At 42.3% G+C, this 16,059-nt stretch overlaps 1 protein-coding gene across 1 annotated transcript in view; it reads left to right on the top strand.

Annotated features, from left to right (window-relative positions):
* CELF2 (CUGBP, Elav-like family member 2) overlaps positions 1–16,059 on the top strand; it is a 430,555-nt gene that overhangs the window by 68,376 nt on the left and 346,120 nt on the right. The window lies entirely within an intron of this gene.

The raw sequence follows: 16,059 nt of genomic DNA, 5'->3' as shown, positions 1-16,059 counted from the left end.
GTACTACCCCACCCCAGGAAATTTGTGGACTTATTCCTAGGAAATTTGTAGAGCATCCAGAAATTCTGGTTAAAAGAATTTCTATGTTTAGATTAAAATGCAAAAACATAAACTCCATTTGAGAGGGAATTCTAATCACTGATACAGTTTTTCTCAGATGGAACACATAAAAATTTCATAGATAATTGATTAATTCTTACTTTTCTTCATTTCTTTACAACATACAGTAACAATGAAGTTTATCCTTTTAGTGTAAACCTTAAAAAACAGAATGTGTTCTCTGTATTTAAACTATGAAAAAGTCAAAAAAAATCAAAGGATCTCTCTATATATAATTTGCTAGACTCTGAACTAGGTCAAATACCAATACAATTTTTTTCCCTGTAATATCTAAGAAAGGTATTTTATAATATGGACATAGTCAAGTTTTATGTGAGCTCCACTAATCTCATATTTACCTGCTTCCTCTGTGTGTGCTCAGTCATTTCAGTCACATCTAACTCTTCTCGATCCCATGGACTATAGCCCACCAGGCTCCTCTGTCCGTGGGATTCTCCAGGCAAGAACACTGGAGTGGGTTGCCATGCCCTCCTTCAGGAGATCTTCCCGACTGAGGGATGGAACCTGCATCTCCTGTGTCTCCTGCATTGGCAAGCAGATTCTTTACCACTGAGCCACAGGGGAAGCCCCATCTGCTTCACAGTATTATTTAATTCATAGATTTTATAGGATTTCAATGTGAGATAAACGCATCATGTTAGAAGTGAACGGGGATGATGAATGATGTCTAAGTAATTTTAAAATTATTGAAACTAGTTACATGTTGGTACTCAGATGGTAGAAATTAAAATTTTTATTTAACTAGGAAGGAGAAAAGAGTCTCATATACTCAGACTGTGTATCCTTACACTGTAGAATCGTTCCATGCACACTACATATACTCAGTGATTTTTTTAAATTTTATTTATTTATTTGTTTTTGGTCTTTATTGCTTCAAGAGGACCTTCTCTAGTTGTGGCAAGTGGTGCTGCTCTCTAGTTGCGGTGCTCGGGCGTCTCTTCTGGTGGCTTCTCGTGTTGGGAGCTCGGGCTCTAGGGCATGTGGGCTTCGGTCGTTGCAGCTTTGGGGCTCTAGAGCACAGACTCAGTAGTTGTGGCACATGGGCTTATTTGCTCCATGGCATGTGGGATCTTCCCAGATCAGGGTTTGAACCCGTGCCACCTGCATTCACGGGAGGATTCTTTACTATTGAGCCACCAGGGAAGCCCTGAGACTCAGTGATTTTTAAAAACTGAATTAGTGAATTCGAGGGGTTCCAACCACACCGGAAGTGACCATGCACACCTGTTAATGGGTAATGTAACGCCAACCTCTCTGCCACATGGCCGGCCTCGCTAGGAGGATATGTGGGAAGTGTTAGCATTGGAATCATCATGGCCATGTTCTCCTACTGCTAAATATAAGGGGTCTATATGAGTGTATTGAGGGCTTCCCAGGTGGCATTAGTGTTAAAGAATCTGCCTGCCAATGCAGAAGACATGTGAGACATGGGTTCAATCCCCGGATCTGGAGGATCCCCTGAAGGAGGGCATAGCAACCCACTCCAGAATTCTTGCCTGGAGAATTCAACGAACAGAAGCGCCTGGTGGGCTACAGTCCATAGGGTCGCAAAAAATCAGACACAACTGAAGCACTTAGCAGACAGGCCAAACGTGAGTGTATGGAAGAGAGAACCCTGCATTCAGAGAAGACCCCTGCCCTGTGGACTCTCCACTCAGCGCAAGCCCAGCGGGTAATTGGTAAAAATGTTAGGAGAATGCTGTAGAAGTGTATAAATTGTTTACTTTACGGGAAGAAGCTAAAAGTCAGGAAGAGATTTTCTGAAGGTCACCCATGGACAGCCTGCTTGGCAGTAGTGATCTTTAATTTTCAAATCCCGCCACCTCAATCTGATTCTGCTATTTGAAACATGTTTCAAGGTATTAATGAAAGAAATTAAGATTGGCAAGACTGTAATGACACTTGATTGCAAAAAGCAGGCTGCAGAATGGCTGATAACTTTAAAACGTCTGGTCATTCAGCAGTGAAAAACCGATCTTCAGAGATATTTTTTTCCATTTCTGGTAGTGTGCTAAAAGCTCACTAATTCAAAGCAGTCTCTCCTAAAATTAGAAAATGTCCCAAATAAACTATTTTTGTAAATATTATACTAAGGCATACTTATACTACTTAGTGGAATTAAATATGTTAAATGAAAACAAATATGTCACAGCAGGGCTAGAGTACGTGTATTTTCTAAACTTTACCATATCTAGTTACATCACTGACTTTTTAAAATTGTATCCAAAAGAATTACATATTCTTTGGGATTTCTAGTTAAGACGGTGTTTTGACTTATGCCCTTGACATGATTCAAAGATAGAGTACTTGAAAAAAAAAGAAAAGAAAATCCTCCACAAGCAATTATGGTTTTATGCCAAGAATAAAAAGATGTTTTTTGCTTTAGGAAAATCTGTTAATATAATACATCATCTCTGTAGGTCAGCAAGAAAAAAAAGATCTCAAAAGATAGTAAGTAAAATTAAACCCTTATTCCTGAGACGGGGGTGGAGTGGGGGGACTCTGAGAAAACCAGAAATGAGAAGAAACTTTTTAAAACTTAATAAAAGACAGCTATCTTAAACCAGTCCTTGAAGGAGAGATGAACAAGCATGCAGATTTTCAACATTAAATAATGGTTTGTAAGGTTGGATCATAGCAATAAGACATGGAACTGAAATATTTTTTGAATATTTATTTATGTATTTACTTGGCTTCACCAGGTCTTTGCTGCGACATGCAGGATCTTTGGTTACAGCATGTGATTTCTTAGTTGTGGCACATGGGATCTAGTTCCCTGATCAGGGATCAAACTTCAGCTCCCTGCATGAGGAACGTGAAGTCTTGGCCACTGGACTACCAGGAAAGTCCCTGGAACTGAAGTATTGATATGACAATTAGAAACACAAAGATAAAAAATATGTTGTTTGCACAGGACATGTGTGTCTATGACTAGGATCATGAAAAAACAAGGTCATCAACTAAAAATCTCTGAGTTTGAGAAGATAATAACAAGTGTTTTCAATCAATAACTTTACCCAAATCAGTAGTAACACATGTGGAAACTATTTAAAGAAAACATTAAGTTCTCCCTGAGAGAGCCAGAAATTAAGATTTTAGTAAATTTAGAATTTACTTATGTTTCCAAGTGGAAAGAGCAAGTTCTGTATAGATGTTGCTGCTGCTAAGTCGCTTCAGTATGTTAGGTTTCCCCCCAAAAATTTAAGGGTTCAATTCAAATATGATTCAGAGTCTCAGTAGAACATGTTTTTGCATGAACAAGATCATTTTAAACTTGAATTTCCCTTTGTAAGAAAAGAGTAATAATTAGAGTAATAGGCATTCTAGCTGTTTTAAAATAAAGCTACCAAGTGTTCCAACTTAATACAAAGAGATATCAATGTCATAAATGAGGGAGAGGTTAAATAGAGCTTAATCTAATACATCAATACATGCATCATACACCAGAAACCACTGGAAAAAAGAATGAATCATGAAACAAATGATAGAGATAAAGCTGCCTTTTGGTAAAAAAGCAGAAACTCAGGTTGGAGTTAACTCTCCAACAAAATTCTGTATGAAAAAAGAGTAAAAATTAAAACCAACAAGATATAAAGGTAACAGTTTAATTTGCTTTCAGAACAAGGAAGACCTTTTATGTAATAAATAAAAATATAAGGGAAGTTATTGAAATAATTATATAAAAATTTTTAATTCAGCACCCCAATTATTTTAGTTGAAAGCAAAGTAAATGATGAATCTGGGACATATTTATAAACCTTTTTTTAAAAGAATTAAAATACAGACATATATAGAGAATATATAGATATATATCTATATCAGTTCAGTTCAGTTCAGTCACTCAGTCGTGTCTGACTCTTTGCGACCCCGTGAATTGCAGCACGCCAGGCCTCCCTGTCCATCACCAACTCCCGGGGTTCACACAGACTCATGTCCATCAAGTCAGTGATGCCATCCAGCCATCTCATCCTCTGTTGTCCCCTTCTCCTCCTGCCCCCAGTCCCTCCCAGCATCAGAGTCTTCTCCAATGAGTCAACTCTTAGCATGAGGTGGCCAAAGTACTGGAGTTTCAGCTTCAGCATCATTCCCTCCAAGGAAATTCCAGGGCTGATCTCCTTCAGAATGGACTATATCTATATATCTATATATATCTAGATATCTAGAAATATATATACAGCTATACTCAAAAATCACCAGTTTTTGACTGAGGCACAGAAACTGATCTTTCAGAAAAGAAGACAAAGGACAATAAGCTTTGGGGAAAATATTTATCTTCATTAGAAAGAAACACAAATCAAACCATGACATAAGTTGCTTCACTCAACACTTTTGCAGATTTAAAATCGAAAGTCAGTGTGTTTGAGAGACTGGTAAACCAAGAATTCTTCTTACCTTGTGGGCAGGTGTCAACTGTTGCACATCTTCTGTGAAACAATTTAGTTATTTGTAATAAGACTTAACTTAGTACTCATCTCTCAGAAGAAAGTCAGAAAAGACCACAAACATTCATGTTTAAGAATTTTCATCTCAGTGTTATGTATAAAAGTGAAAATGTAGAAACACTGCTAATATCTAATCTTGCAAAACTAAATTATGAGACATCAATAAAATGAAATAACATGCAATCCTTAGTAAACATTTTTTTCAAAATTATTGGGAAATTCCCTGGAGGTCCAGTGACTGGGACTTGGCATATTCAATGCCAGGGCCCACGGTTCTATCCTTGGGTTGAGGAACTAGGATCCCATAGCCTCCACAGGGTGGCTAAAAAAAAAAGAGCTACTTATGGGAGAAAAATAGCTCATGTTTTAAAAAAACAATTAAAAATTATATGATCAGTACATCCCCACACGTGCATGCTAAGTCACTTCAATCATGTCCAATTCTTTGTGGCCCCACAGACTGTAGCCCACCAGGCTCCTCTGTCCATGGGATTCTCCAGGCAAGAATACTGGAGTGGGTTGCCATGCCCTCCTCCAGGGGATCTTCCCTACCCAGGGATAGAATCTGGGTAGGATCAAACCCATGATTCTTGCATCTCCTGCATTGGCAGGCAGATTCTTTACCACTAGGGCCACCAAAGATGAAGTACATGTATTGAAAATAAAAGGAAATGTACCAAAAGTTAAACCATTATTTTTCTCTAGTCAGATTTAGGTGATAATTGTTCTTTTTTATACTTTTTTCTATTTCCAGGCAATATTGTGAACATGAATTGCTTTCATAATCATTAAAAACAGTAAATATTATTTTTTGAAAGAATCACATTCGATGCTCAAACTTTTCCTAAATCTGAGTTAATGGCATCTAAATTAAGAACATTTTAATAGTAGAGATTTTAATAGTATAATGTTACATGCTCAGTGGGAATTCAGTATGTTATATTGATAAGTATCATTTGGAGTATTATGCTAAATATAAGCTAAAAAAAGGCGATTATTTCCCAGAAATAGATAAATAATTGTTACCAAAAATGTTTGGTTTCAGCCTGAAACAGCCTGGAAGTAGGATTCAATAAGTCACTCACAAATAATGAGACTGACAGGCTTGTAGTGTCTATATGATCAACATGGTTTGGGTATTATTTGGGGCAGCGAGTGTTCCCAATGGTTTGTATAACCTTAGTGGGCTCGCAGGTCTTCCAACACTGAGCCTTCCTTTGTAGGAATGCTTTTGGTGCTTATGGCATCTTTCTGAGGTTTGTATGTGCTGTTTTCTTGTGGGTGGGTGTTGTTTTGGTGTGTGTGTGTTTTCCCATGAAATATTCCTTTTGAAGTTCAGAGCTTAGGCAGACAAGCAAGAGTTTGGCGGGTGTGGCTTTCGAATGCATAAAATAGCAGCTTTAATCTCACGTTCTGATTGACACCAAACAAAATGCAGACTAGTTCTTTGTTCTCCAAAACACAGTGGAGTGTGTGCACGTGTCAGTGTTGGATGTGCACACGTGTGTGCATGTCCGTGTGTGTATTTGTGTGCTCATCTGTGGATGTGGTTTGTTGAAAGAAGGAAAAAGGTTTGAAAAGTTGAACGGCAGACTAATGAATTTGACATCCTTCAAGCTGTGACTCATGAGGAGCAATTCCGATGTCACGGAGAAGGTGACAGCAGTCTCCACTGGGAGGACTGCCGCTGTGGAGACCTGTCTTCATCTCCCCGGTGTGTTGGCCCAGGTTGCATAGACCTCCAGTGACCAGGCTGCGAGCCTCACATATGGTATCACACCAGCCTCTCAACAATAATAGAAAACAGTAATGATCCAGGGGGTCTATAAACCGACTGCATCAGACTAGATAATTACACAGGGGCAAGGTTACCTGGAGGAAGGGTAGGAAAGTTTTACTTCCTAGTAATTTTGTTTTCTTGATTTTTTCTTTTTTTTGGAGGTGGTTCCGGCTCTTCATCTTTTGTCAATTCCCTTACTATATGTGGCTACAGACAGGCGCTGTGGCTTTTATTGTCAGCCGCCCCCGGAGACTCATGAGAGTTCAGAGCAGGAGAAAATGCTCTTCAAAGATACCGAGTCATGTGGAACCTCTGTGGCTAGTTGAACATTTGATCATCTGAAAATAAAAGGCAGCTAAGTTTGTATCGTGTGATTGTGCATAGACCGCGGTAGGCTGACACCTACTCACTCACCACACTCACTCCCTCCTTTCCATTCTGTCCACCTCCCTTAGTTTCTCCTTCCACGGGACACCCCTGTGCCATGCCTCTCTTCATTCTGCTTCTTTGATTATTTAGTCATTTGTTTGTTTATTCTAGGATACGAAGAACATTCATTGAGCACCTCCTATCTATAAGGCATCTTAGTAAGCACTGGAGAAATAGCATCACGGTCCCTCGTCTCAAGGAACCAATGAAAAGTAATGTACTAGTCAGTTGCTGCAATAAGGTTGCATACAAATGCTTCTGCAGTACATGGTTTGCAACAATACACATTTATTCATGCACAATGAGTCTGCAGGTCAACAGTAGTTTGGCAGAGGTTGGCTGGGTGGCTTTCTTTCAGGCTGTGATTCAGCTGTGCTTGGCTCCACAATGTTTTTTGGGCTCAGGTCTTCTTCATGTATATTTGTCCTGAGACTCAGGTGGAAGGGGCAGCAGTTCCCTGGGATATGCTTCTCTCAATTATACCACACAAACACATTTAATATAATGCCTGCTAATGTTTCAACGGCTGAGGCAGGTCACATTGTCAAGTCCAATGTCAATGCAGTGGAGAAATGTATTTTACCCATTCTAGTGCATGACAAGGTCACATGATAGAGGGAAGGCATGAAGAATTTGCAAGGTAGTTAATCTACAGTAACAACTGTGGCGTTAAAGTATGTTAAATGGTACAAGAGAGGTGTATTGAAGATACAGAGGAGGGATAGGGAAATATCTCAGGGAGGGCCAGGTGCATCAGTCAGGATTCAACCAGAGAAGCAGTCCAGTAGGATAGATAGATAGGTGATGGATGGTTCAATAGAGAAAAGACAGATAGATAGACAGACAGGTAGATGATGGATGGATGAATGCGTGGATGGATGGAAAGATAGATACATGGATAGATGAATGGAAAGATACATAGATAGGTGATGGATGGATGGAAAGATATATAGACGCAAATGCTAATGCTAAGTTGCTTCAGTCGTGTCCAACTCTGTGCGACCCCATAGACGGCAGCCCACCAGGCTCCGCTGTCCCTGAGATTCTCCAGGCAAGAATACTGGAGTGGGTTGCCATTTCCTTCTCCAATGCATGAAAGAGAAAAGTGAAAGTGAAGTCGCTCAGTCGTGTCCAACTCTTAGCGACCCCATGGACTGCAGCCTACCAGGCTCCTCCGCCCATGGGATTTTCCAGGCAGGAGTACTGGAGTGGGGTGCCATTGCCTTCTCCGAGATATATAGATAGGAGATAGATATCAGTCTATAGAGTTTAGATAATAGACGATAGTTGATAGATATAAGGTGGATAATAAATAGATAAATGGATGGACGGAGGGAAGGAAGGAAAGCAAGAAAAGGAAAGAAAAGAAAAAGAAAGTGGATAGATTGATTGATGACTACATAAATAGATGATACATGGATGGTAGTTAGAGGCATAGGTACATAGTTGTTACAAGGATTTGACTTTAGTAATTGTGGCAGTAGGTTAAACAGTCTCTGTAAGGCTTTTTTGCATCAGATATGGAACTTGGATGTCCACACGCCAAACAGTCAAGAAAGGAAAATAGATGTAAAGTTGGAGCAACCCAGGGCAAGCCAGAACCTCAAACAATGCATGTTTGTATTCACGGAGGTGCTAAATCACAGGTCTGTTCTTGTCGCCTCTGCCTTGGGAACCTTGGGGTCAGAGGTCAACACACACAGCTGGCCCAGGAGTCAGGGACCTTCCGGAAGACTGGGAAGGCAGAGCTGCTGCTTGTCACAAGGAGGCCAATCAGCATATCAGCATGCATGTGTGCAAGCTGCAAAATGCTGTTTCTCTTCTGGCCCACATAGCTCCCAGGACTACTCCTGTGGCTCACTCCAACCAGAAACAGTTTATTAAAAGAAAGTTATTTTTGTAGTTGCAGCGTTTTTGTCTTTCTCTTGTTCCACTGAAATTTCAGAGTCTGATTATTTTTATATTCTGTTGGCCACATCATGGCATACCTATCAGCTACCAGCTGCCAGAGTAGTTTTTCAGTTTCCCATCAGCATGTTCAAAAAGGATGCTCATTTCCTGATCCAGAAAGTACGTTGAATCTTCATTTCTTCTGACCTGTGGAATCCAGACCCCTTGCTCCCTTGGTGACATTCATAATCTGGCCTCCCTCTTCCTCATTTCTTTTCTTTCCCCACATTTATCAGCATCTGTGCTCTTCTATTCAGACTTTCTCTTCACCATCTCCCGCATGAACTCTCCGCACACTAGTTCCCTCCACTAGGGGTGTCCTCACGCTTTGACTCCATGTCCTGCCCAAATGCAAGTGGATTCCTCAAGATGCCCTCAACTTTATTCCTCCAGGAAAGGCTCTCTGATCACTCCAGCCACTCTAACTTCTCTTTCTTGGAACTCTTAGGGCTAATGAAACATGCCTGCAGTAGACACGATATTGTTCTTTGTTTCATGTAGTCCTGTCTTTCTAACATGATTATACATTCACTGAGGACAGGGGCCATGACTGGCACCTCTCTTGAATTCACTTTTAGATAACTAGGATGTTGTCGTTTAGCTCCAAGTCATGTCCGACTCTTTGCGGCCCCATGGACTGCAGCCTGCCAGGCTTCTCTGTCCATCAGATTTCCCAGGCAAGAATAATGGAGTGCATTGCCATTTCCTTCTCCAAGGGATCTTCCCAACCCAGGGATTGAACCTGTGTCTCCTGCATTGCAGGCAGTCTCCTGCATCAAAAGCAGATTCATTACCACTGAGGCACCAGGGAAGCCCCAACTAGCATGTTAGTCCCTCAAAAACAAAAAATCTCCTTGGTTTATTTCATCACCATGTTGTGTTTTTAAAAAAAAAAAAAACAACTGGGACCATATTATGACATCTGTGCATTTCCTTTGCTACTGAGATGATGTCCTCGCCTTATTCATGGATTCAGCCAGACAGCCAGCAAGTATTTTTTGAGTCCCTATTTTTTCAGTCCCTATTTTTGTGCTCAGCAGTTGGTAAAGTCAGGTCCTAGAGGATATGCAGAAATAAATCTGGTGAGGGGATGGAGATAACTGGGAGAGTCTTGCACGTGTCAGAAACAATAGCACAGAGAACAAATGGACAATAACACAGAGGCAAGAGAAACCATATGTACACGAGGACTTCAAAGAAGGGCATGGCACAGAGAGCGTAGTGTGTCTGCTGAGAAGACCTGCGAGATGAGGTTGCAGGTGTGGGTGGGTTTTGTGAACCACATTTTGTGGCTTAGACATCATCGTAGGGACAAGGGGAAAGCTCTGATGAGCTCTAAGTTGGGGCAATTAGTGACCATATTAGAGACTTGCGGGCATTTGTGCTAAGCTGCCTTAGTTACGTCTGACTCTATGACTCTATGGACCATAGCCCACCAGGCTCCTCTGTCCATGGGATTCTCCAGGCAGGAATACTAGAGTGGGTTGCTATGCCCTCCTCCAGGGGATCTTCCCAACCCAGGGATCAAACCTACATCTCTTATGTCTCCTGCGTTGCAGGTGGGTTCTTTACCACTAGTGCCAACTAGGAAGCCCATTAGAGACTTAACTCTGCTGAAAGGTATGGCATGAATCAGAGAGTAGAGATGGAGGATTCCTAAGGACTGGGAGAACCTGAATTAGGAGATCATAGATGGTGATAAACCACTCAGTATCACAGTAATCCAAGTCTATGCCCTGACCAATAATGCTCAAGAAGCTGAAGTTGAACAGTTCTATGAAAACCTACAAGACCTTCTAGAACTAACACCCCAAAAAGATGTCCTTTTCAGTATAGGGGACTGGAATGCAAAAGTAGGAAGCCAAGAGATTCCTGGAGTAACAGGCAAATTTAGCCTTGGAGTACAGAATGAAGCAGGGCAAAGGCTAACAGAGTTTTGCCAAGAGAACACACTGGTCATAGCAAACAACCTCTTCCAACAACACACGAGAAGACTCTACACATGGACATCACCAGATTGTCAATACCAAAATCAAATTGATTATATAATTTTCAGCCAAAGATGGAGACACTCTATACAGTCAGCAAAAACAAAAAAAACTGGGAGCTGACTGTGGCTCAGATCATGACTCCTTATTGCTAAATTCAGACTTAAATTGAAGAAAGTAGGGAAAAACTTTAGACCATTCAGGTATTACCTAAATCAAATCCCTTACGATTATACGGTAGAAATGACAAGTAGATTCAAGGGATTAGATCTGACAGACAGAGTGCCAGAAGAACTATGAATGGAGGTTTTTGACATTGTACAGAAGACAGGAATCAAGATCATCCCCAAGAAAAAGAAATGTAAAAAACAAAATGGCTGTATGGGGAGGCCTTACAAATATCTGTGAAAAGAAGAGAAGTGAAAAGCAAAGGAGAAAAGGAAAGATATACCCATTTGAATGCAGAGTTCCAAAGAATAGCAAGGAGAGATAAGAAAGCCTTCCTCAGTGATCAGTGCAAAGAAATAGAGGAAAACAATAGAATGGGAATGACTAGAGATCTCCTCAAGAAAATCAGAGATACCAAGGGAACATTTCATGAAAAGATGGGCACAATAAAGGACAGAAATGGTATGGACCTAACAGAAGCAGAAGATATTAAGAAGAAGTGGCAAGAATACACAGAAGAACTGTACAAAAAAGATGTTCATGACCCAGATAACCACAATGGTGTGATCACTCACCTAGAGCCACATCCTGGAATGTGAAGTCAAGTGGGCCTTAGGAAGCATAACTACGAACAAAGCTAGTGGAGGTGATGGAATTCCAGTTGAACTATTTCAAATCCTAAAAGATGATGCTATGAAAGTGCTGCCCTCAATATGCTAGCAAATTTGGAAAACTCAGCAGTGGCCACGGGACTGGAAAAGGTCAGCTTTCATTCGAATCTCAAAGAAAGGCAATGTCAAAGAATGTTCAAATTACTGCACAATTGCACTCATCTCACACACTAGCAAAGTAATGCTCAAAATTCTCCAAGCCAGGCTTCAACAGTACATGAACCAAGAACTTCCAGATGTGCAAGCAGGATTTAGAAAAGGCAGAGAAACCAGAGATCAAATTGCCAACATCCACTGGATCATCAAAAAAGCAAGAGAGTTCCAGGAAAACATCTATCTGCTTTATTGATTATGCCAAAGCCTTTGATTGTGTGGACCACAACAAACTGTGGAAGATTCTTAAAAAGATGGGAATACCAGACCACCTGACCTGCCTCTTGAGAAATCTGTATGCAGGTCAAGAAGCAACAGTTAGAACTGGACATCGAACAATAGACTGGTTCCAAATAGGGAAAGGATTACATCAAGGCTGTATATTGTCACCCTGCTTATTTAACTTATATGTAGAGTACATCATGAGAAACGCTGGGCTGGATGACGTACAAGCTGAAATCAAGATTGCTGGGAAAAATATCAATAACCTCAGATATGCACATAACCCCACCCTTATGGCAGAAAATGAAGAAGGACTAAAGAGCCTCTTGATGAAAGTGAAAGAGGAGAGTGAAAAAGTTGGCTTAAAGCTCAATATTCAGAAAACTAAGATCATATCATCTGGTCCCATCATTTCATGGCAAATATATGGGGAAACAGTGGAAACAGTGGCAGATTTTATTCTTTTGGGCTCCAGAATCACTGCAGATGGTGACTGTAGCCATGAAATTAAAAGATGCTTGCTCCTTGAAAGGAAAGTTATGACCAACCTAGGCAGCATATTAAGAAGCAGAGACATTATTTTGCCGACAAAGGTCCGTCTAGTCAAAGCTATGGTTTTTTCCAGTAGTTATGTATGGATGTGAGAGATGGACTATAAAGAAAGCTGAGTGTGGAATAATGGATGCTTTGAAACTGTGGTGTTGGAGAAGACTCTTGAGAGTCCCTTGGACTGCAAGGAGATCCAACCAGTCCATCCTAAAGGAAATCAGCCTGAATATTCATTGGAAGGACTGATGCTGAAGCTGAAACTCCACTACTTTGGCCACCTGATGCAAAGAACCGACTCAATTGAAAAAATCCTGATGCTGGGAAAGATTGAAGGCGGGAGGAGAAGGGGATAACAGAGGATGAGATGGTTGGATGGCATCATTGACTCAATGGACATGAGTTTGAGTAAAAACCCTGGGAGTTGGTTATGGACAGGGAGGCCTGGCCTACTGCAGTCCATGGGGTTGCAAAGAGTCGACTGGACTGAACTGACTGTGATGGTGATAAGTAGATGGGTTCTAGAGAAAGTCTGGTTCAGTTGACTTACTGTCTCCCTGGCAGCTTTTACTCACAAGCATTCTAATTCCTGTATGTTTATATTCACCCAAGGCAACGGCACCCCACTCCAGGACTCTTGCCTGGAAAATCCCATGGACAGAGGAGCCTGGTGGGCTGCAGTCCATGGGGTCGCCAGGAGTCAGACACCACTGAGCGACTTCACTTTCACTTTTCACTTTCATGCATTGGAAAAGGAAATGGCAACCCACTCCAGTGTTCTTGCCTGGAGAATCCCAGGGACAGGGGAGCCTGGTGGGCTGCCGTCTATGGGGTCACACAGAGTCGGACACGACTGAAGTGACTTAGCAGCAGCAGCAGCAGTCACACTTTGACTATGAAATTAAAAGTGGATAGTTGAATGGGTCTAGTTGCATCAGGTCTGTTCACTCTGTGAATTTTCAGGGAGCATTTATGGGTCTTTTTCTAAGTGTGTGATACTCCACTCAAAAGTTTAAAACCCTTGACCCCGGAATATGCCCCCCAAGTCTAGAGTTTATAGTTCCTTATAACTTCTGGAATCCCAGTCTGGCCAAATGCACAGCCATGTTCAAAAACTGCTTTTGCTGCTGCCTTTTTGAACTGGTGGACCCAGCCAGCCTATGGGAGCATGCGAGTTTGTTCTGCATGACTGCTCTCCTGTTCTGCAAGCTAACTGCAGCCCCCCAGCCCCCTCCCCTCCCTTCTTGGTATTTTAGTTATGCCTTCAAGGAGATGGTGAGCAAAAGCAGGGCACTTGTCACTGCCATCTCAAATTCAGGACACGTACCTGAAAGCTGGGCTAGAGTCAGGCCGGAGCAAGCAAGGATTTGATCCAAAACCTCTTGAATTGGATCACTTCCCCACCCGGACCTTACCCCTGCCTCCATTTCCAGTGGGTATGCAGGTGTGAAAGCAGCCTACTTCCTCCATTTAAAAGCAGGCTGCCTGCTAGAGTTACTGCCCCAGTTCTCAACTGGTTCCTGAAACTTTCTGAATCTTCCTACGTCGGATTTGCACTGCCCTGCTTTTTTCGCTTAGTATCTAAACATATAACTCATGATCTCATATACAGCAAGAAAGGTAACTCAAAACCTCATATACATATGTTTTCTCTCTCCTGCCAGATTTAAGCTCCTTAGTGACGGAGAAGGCAATGGCACCCCACTCCAGTACTCTTGCCTGGAAAATCCCATGGACAGAGGAGCCTGGTAGTCCATGGGGTCGCTAGGAGTCAGACACGACTGAGCGACTTCCCTTTCACTTTTCACTTTCATGCATTGGAGAAGGAAATGGCAACCCACTCCAGTGTTCTTGCCTGGAGAATCCCAGGGACAGGAGAGCCTGGTGGGCTGCCGTTTATGGGATCGCACAGAGTCAGACACGACTGAAGTGACTTAGCAGTAGCAGTGATGGCTTCAACCCTGTCTTTCAGAGGAGCATCTTTCTTTGCCTCCCTCCTCCAATTCTGGTCTGCCTGGGATTCTGGTCTTGGTCCTGTTCTCATTCCTTGCCCTTGATACTCCTGCAGTGGTTCTAACTGTTCCCTCTGCTTGGAAGATCCAGCTGCAGGGGTCTCCAGCTCAGCTCATCTCCAGTGAAACTGATCTTCCCCATCCACCCTGTTCTGCTCTTTGGGGTTTTCATTTACTTAGCAGTGTCATCATTTGCTAAATTTTCCAGATTAAAAAAAATCAGGATTTTCTTTGACTCAGCTGTTTTCTTCATTCCATCCATTCAGTTGTCCTTGTAGTGACTTGACCCCCTCTTCTCCCCCAGTCCTCACCACCTGGACCGTGTAAAACAGTGAAAAGAGCTGAGTCCCACCCCCCATCGTTGCCAGTTTCACTGTACTTGTCGGCTTGGGCCTCTCTTGACCTCCTAGGCCCCCATGTCCTCATCTGTGTGATGTGGATGATAATAGCAATTTACTGAATTGCTCTGGTAATTGAGAGGTTTGATCTTACGTGGAGGCCCTCAAGCCCAGCCAATAGGCAGTGGTCCATGAAGAGAAGACCCATCTTGCCAGCCGCGTGGCCTCATGGCTATACAGCAGCTCCCCTGCCATCTCCCTGACTCCACGCTCTTCTCTGTTTTGGGGTCAGGCTGAAACCAGAGTCACTTTTCCAGAGCCAGAGCCATTTAAAATCTTTCATGGCTTCAGACAGCCAGGTTTCAGTCTAGGATGCCGTGTCCCTCCTCCCTCGACTTGGGGCCACTCTCTGCCTCATCCTCCCTTGGCCTCTAGGAACTTTCCTTTGATGATCACGACCTAGTCATGTTCTGTGTGCTTTTCTGGTACCCACCATAACAATATTCAATCGTAACAGGAATAGAGAGGTCAATGTCAAGTTTTGTGTCAATCCCTGCAATAAAGAACAAAATCAAGCTAATACACTTGTGAAATTGAGGAGACATCTCATTAGGAATTGCCTTGAGAATATGTGTATGGTCTTTAATAACATTTACTGCTTTGTTTTTAATAGCAGGTGAAGGATGAAGCTTTATAAGGGAATATTGTTATTTTAGTTGCTGAGTTCTGTCCAACTTGTTTGTGAGCCCATGAACTGTAGCCCACCAGGCTCCTCTGTCCATGGGAATTCCCAAGCAAGAATACTAGAATGGGTTGCCACTTCTTTTGCCAGGGGATCTTCCCAACCCGCAGATCAAACCTGTGTCTCCTGCTTGGCAGACAGATTCTTTACCACTGAACCACTTAATAAGGGGATGTGCATGCTGTGCTAAGTCACTTTAGTCGTGTCTGATTCTTTGTGACCCTGTGGACTGTAACCTACCAGTGTGGACTGTGACCTACCATGGGATTCTCCAGGCAACAATGCTTGAGTGTGTTGCCATGCCCTCCTCCAGGGGATCTTCCCAATAAGGGGATAACTTGCTGTAAATCCCTGGGGATCTTGTGAACTAACAGGGAAGGAGGACAGAGGGTGAAAGGGGTGACCTACCAATATATATATAGGGCTTCCCTGGTGGCTCAGACGGTAAAGCATCTGTCTACAAAGCGGGAGACCTGGGTTCCATCCCTGGGTCGGGAA

Source organism: Bison bison, unplaced genomic scaffold, assembly GCF_000754665.1.
Source record: "Bison bison bison isolate TAMUID 2011002044 unplaced genomic scaffold, Bison_UMD1.0 scf7180017864337, whole genome shotgun sequence".
NCBI classification, from domain to species: domain Eukaryota; kingdom Metazoa; phylum Chordata; class Mammalia; order Artiodactyla; family Bovidae; genus Bison; species Bison bison.
The sequence above is the reverse complement of the archived record's forward strand: the minus strand, read 5'-3'. Positions and strand labels throughout refer to the sequence as shown.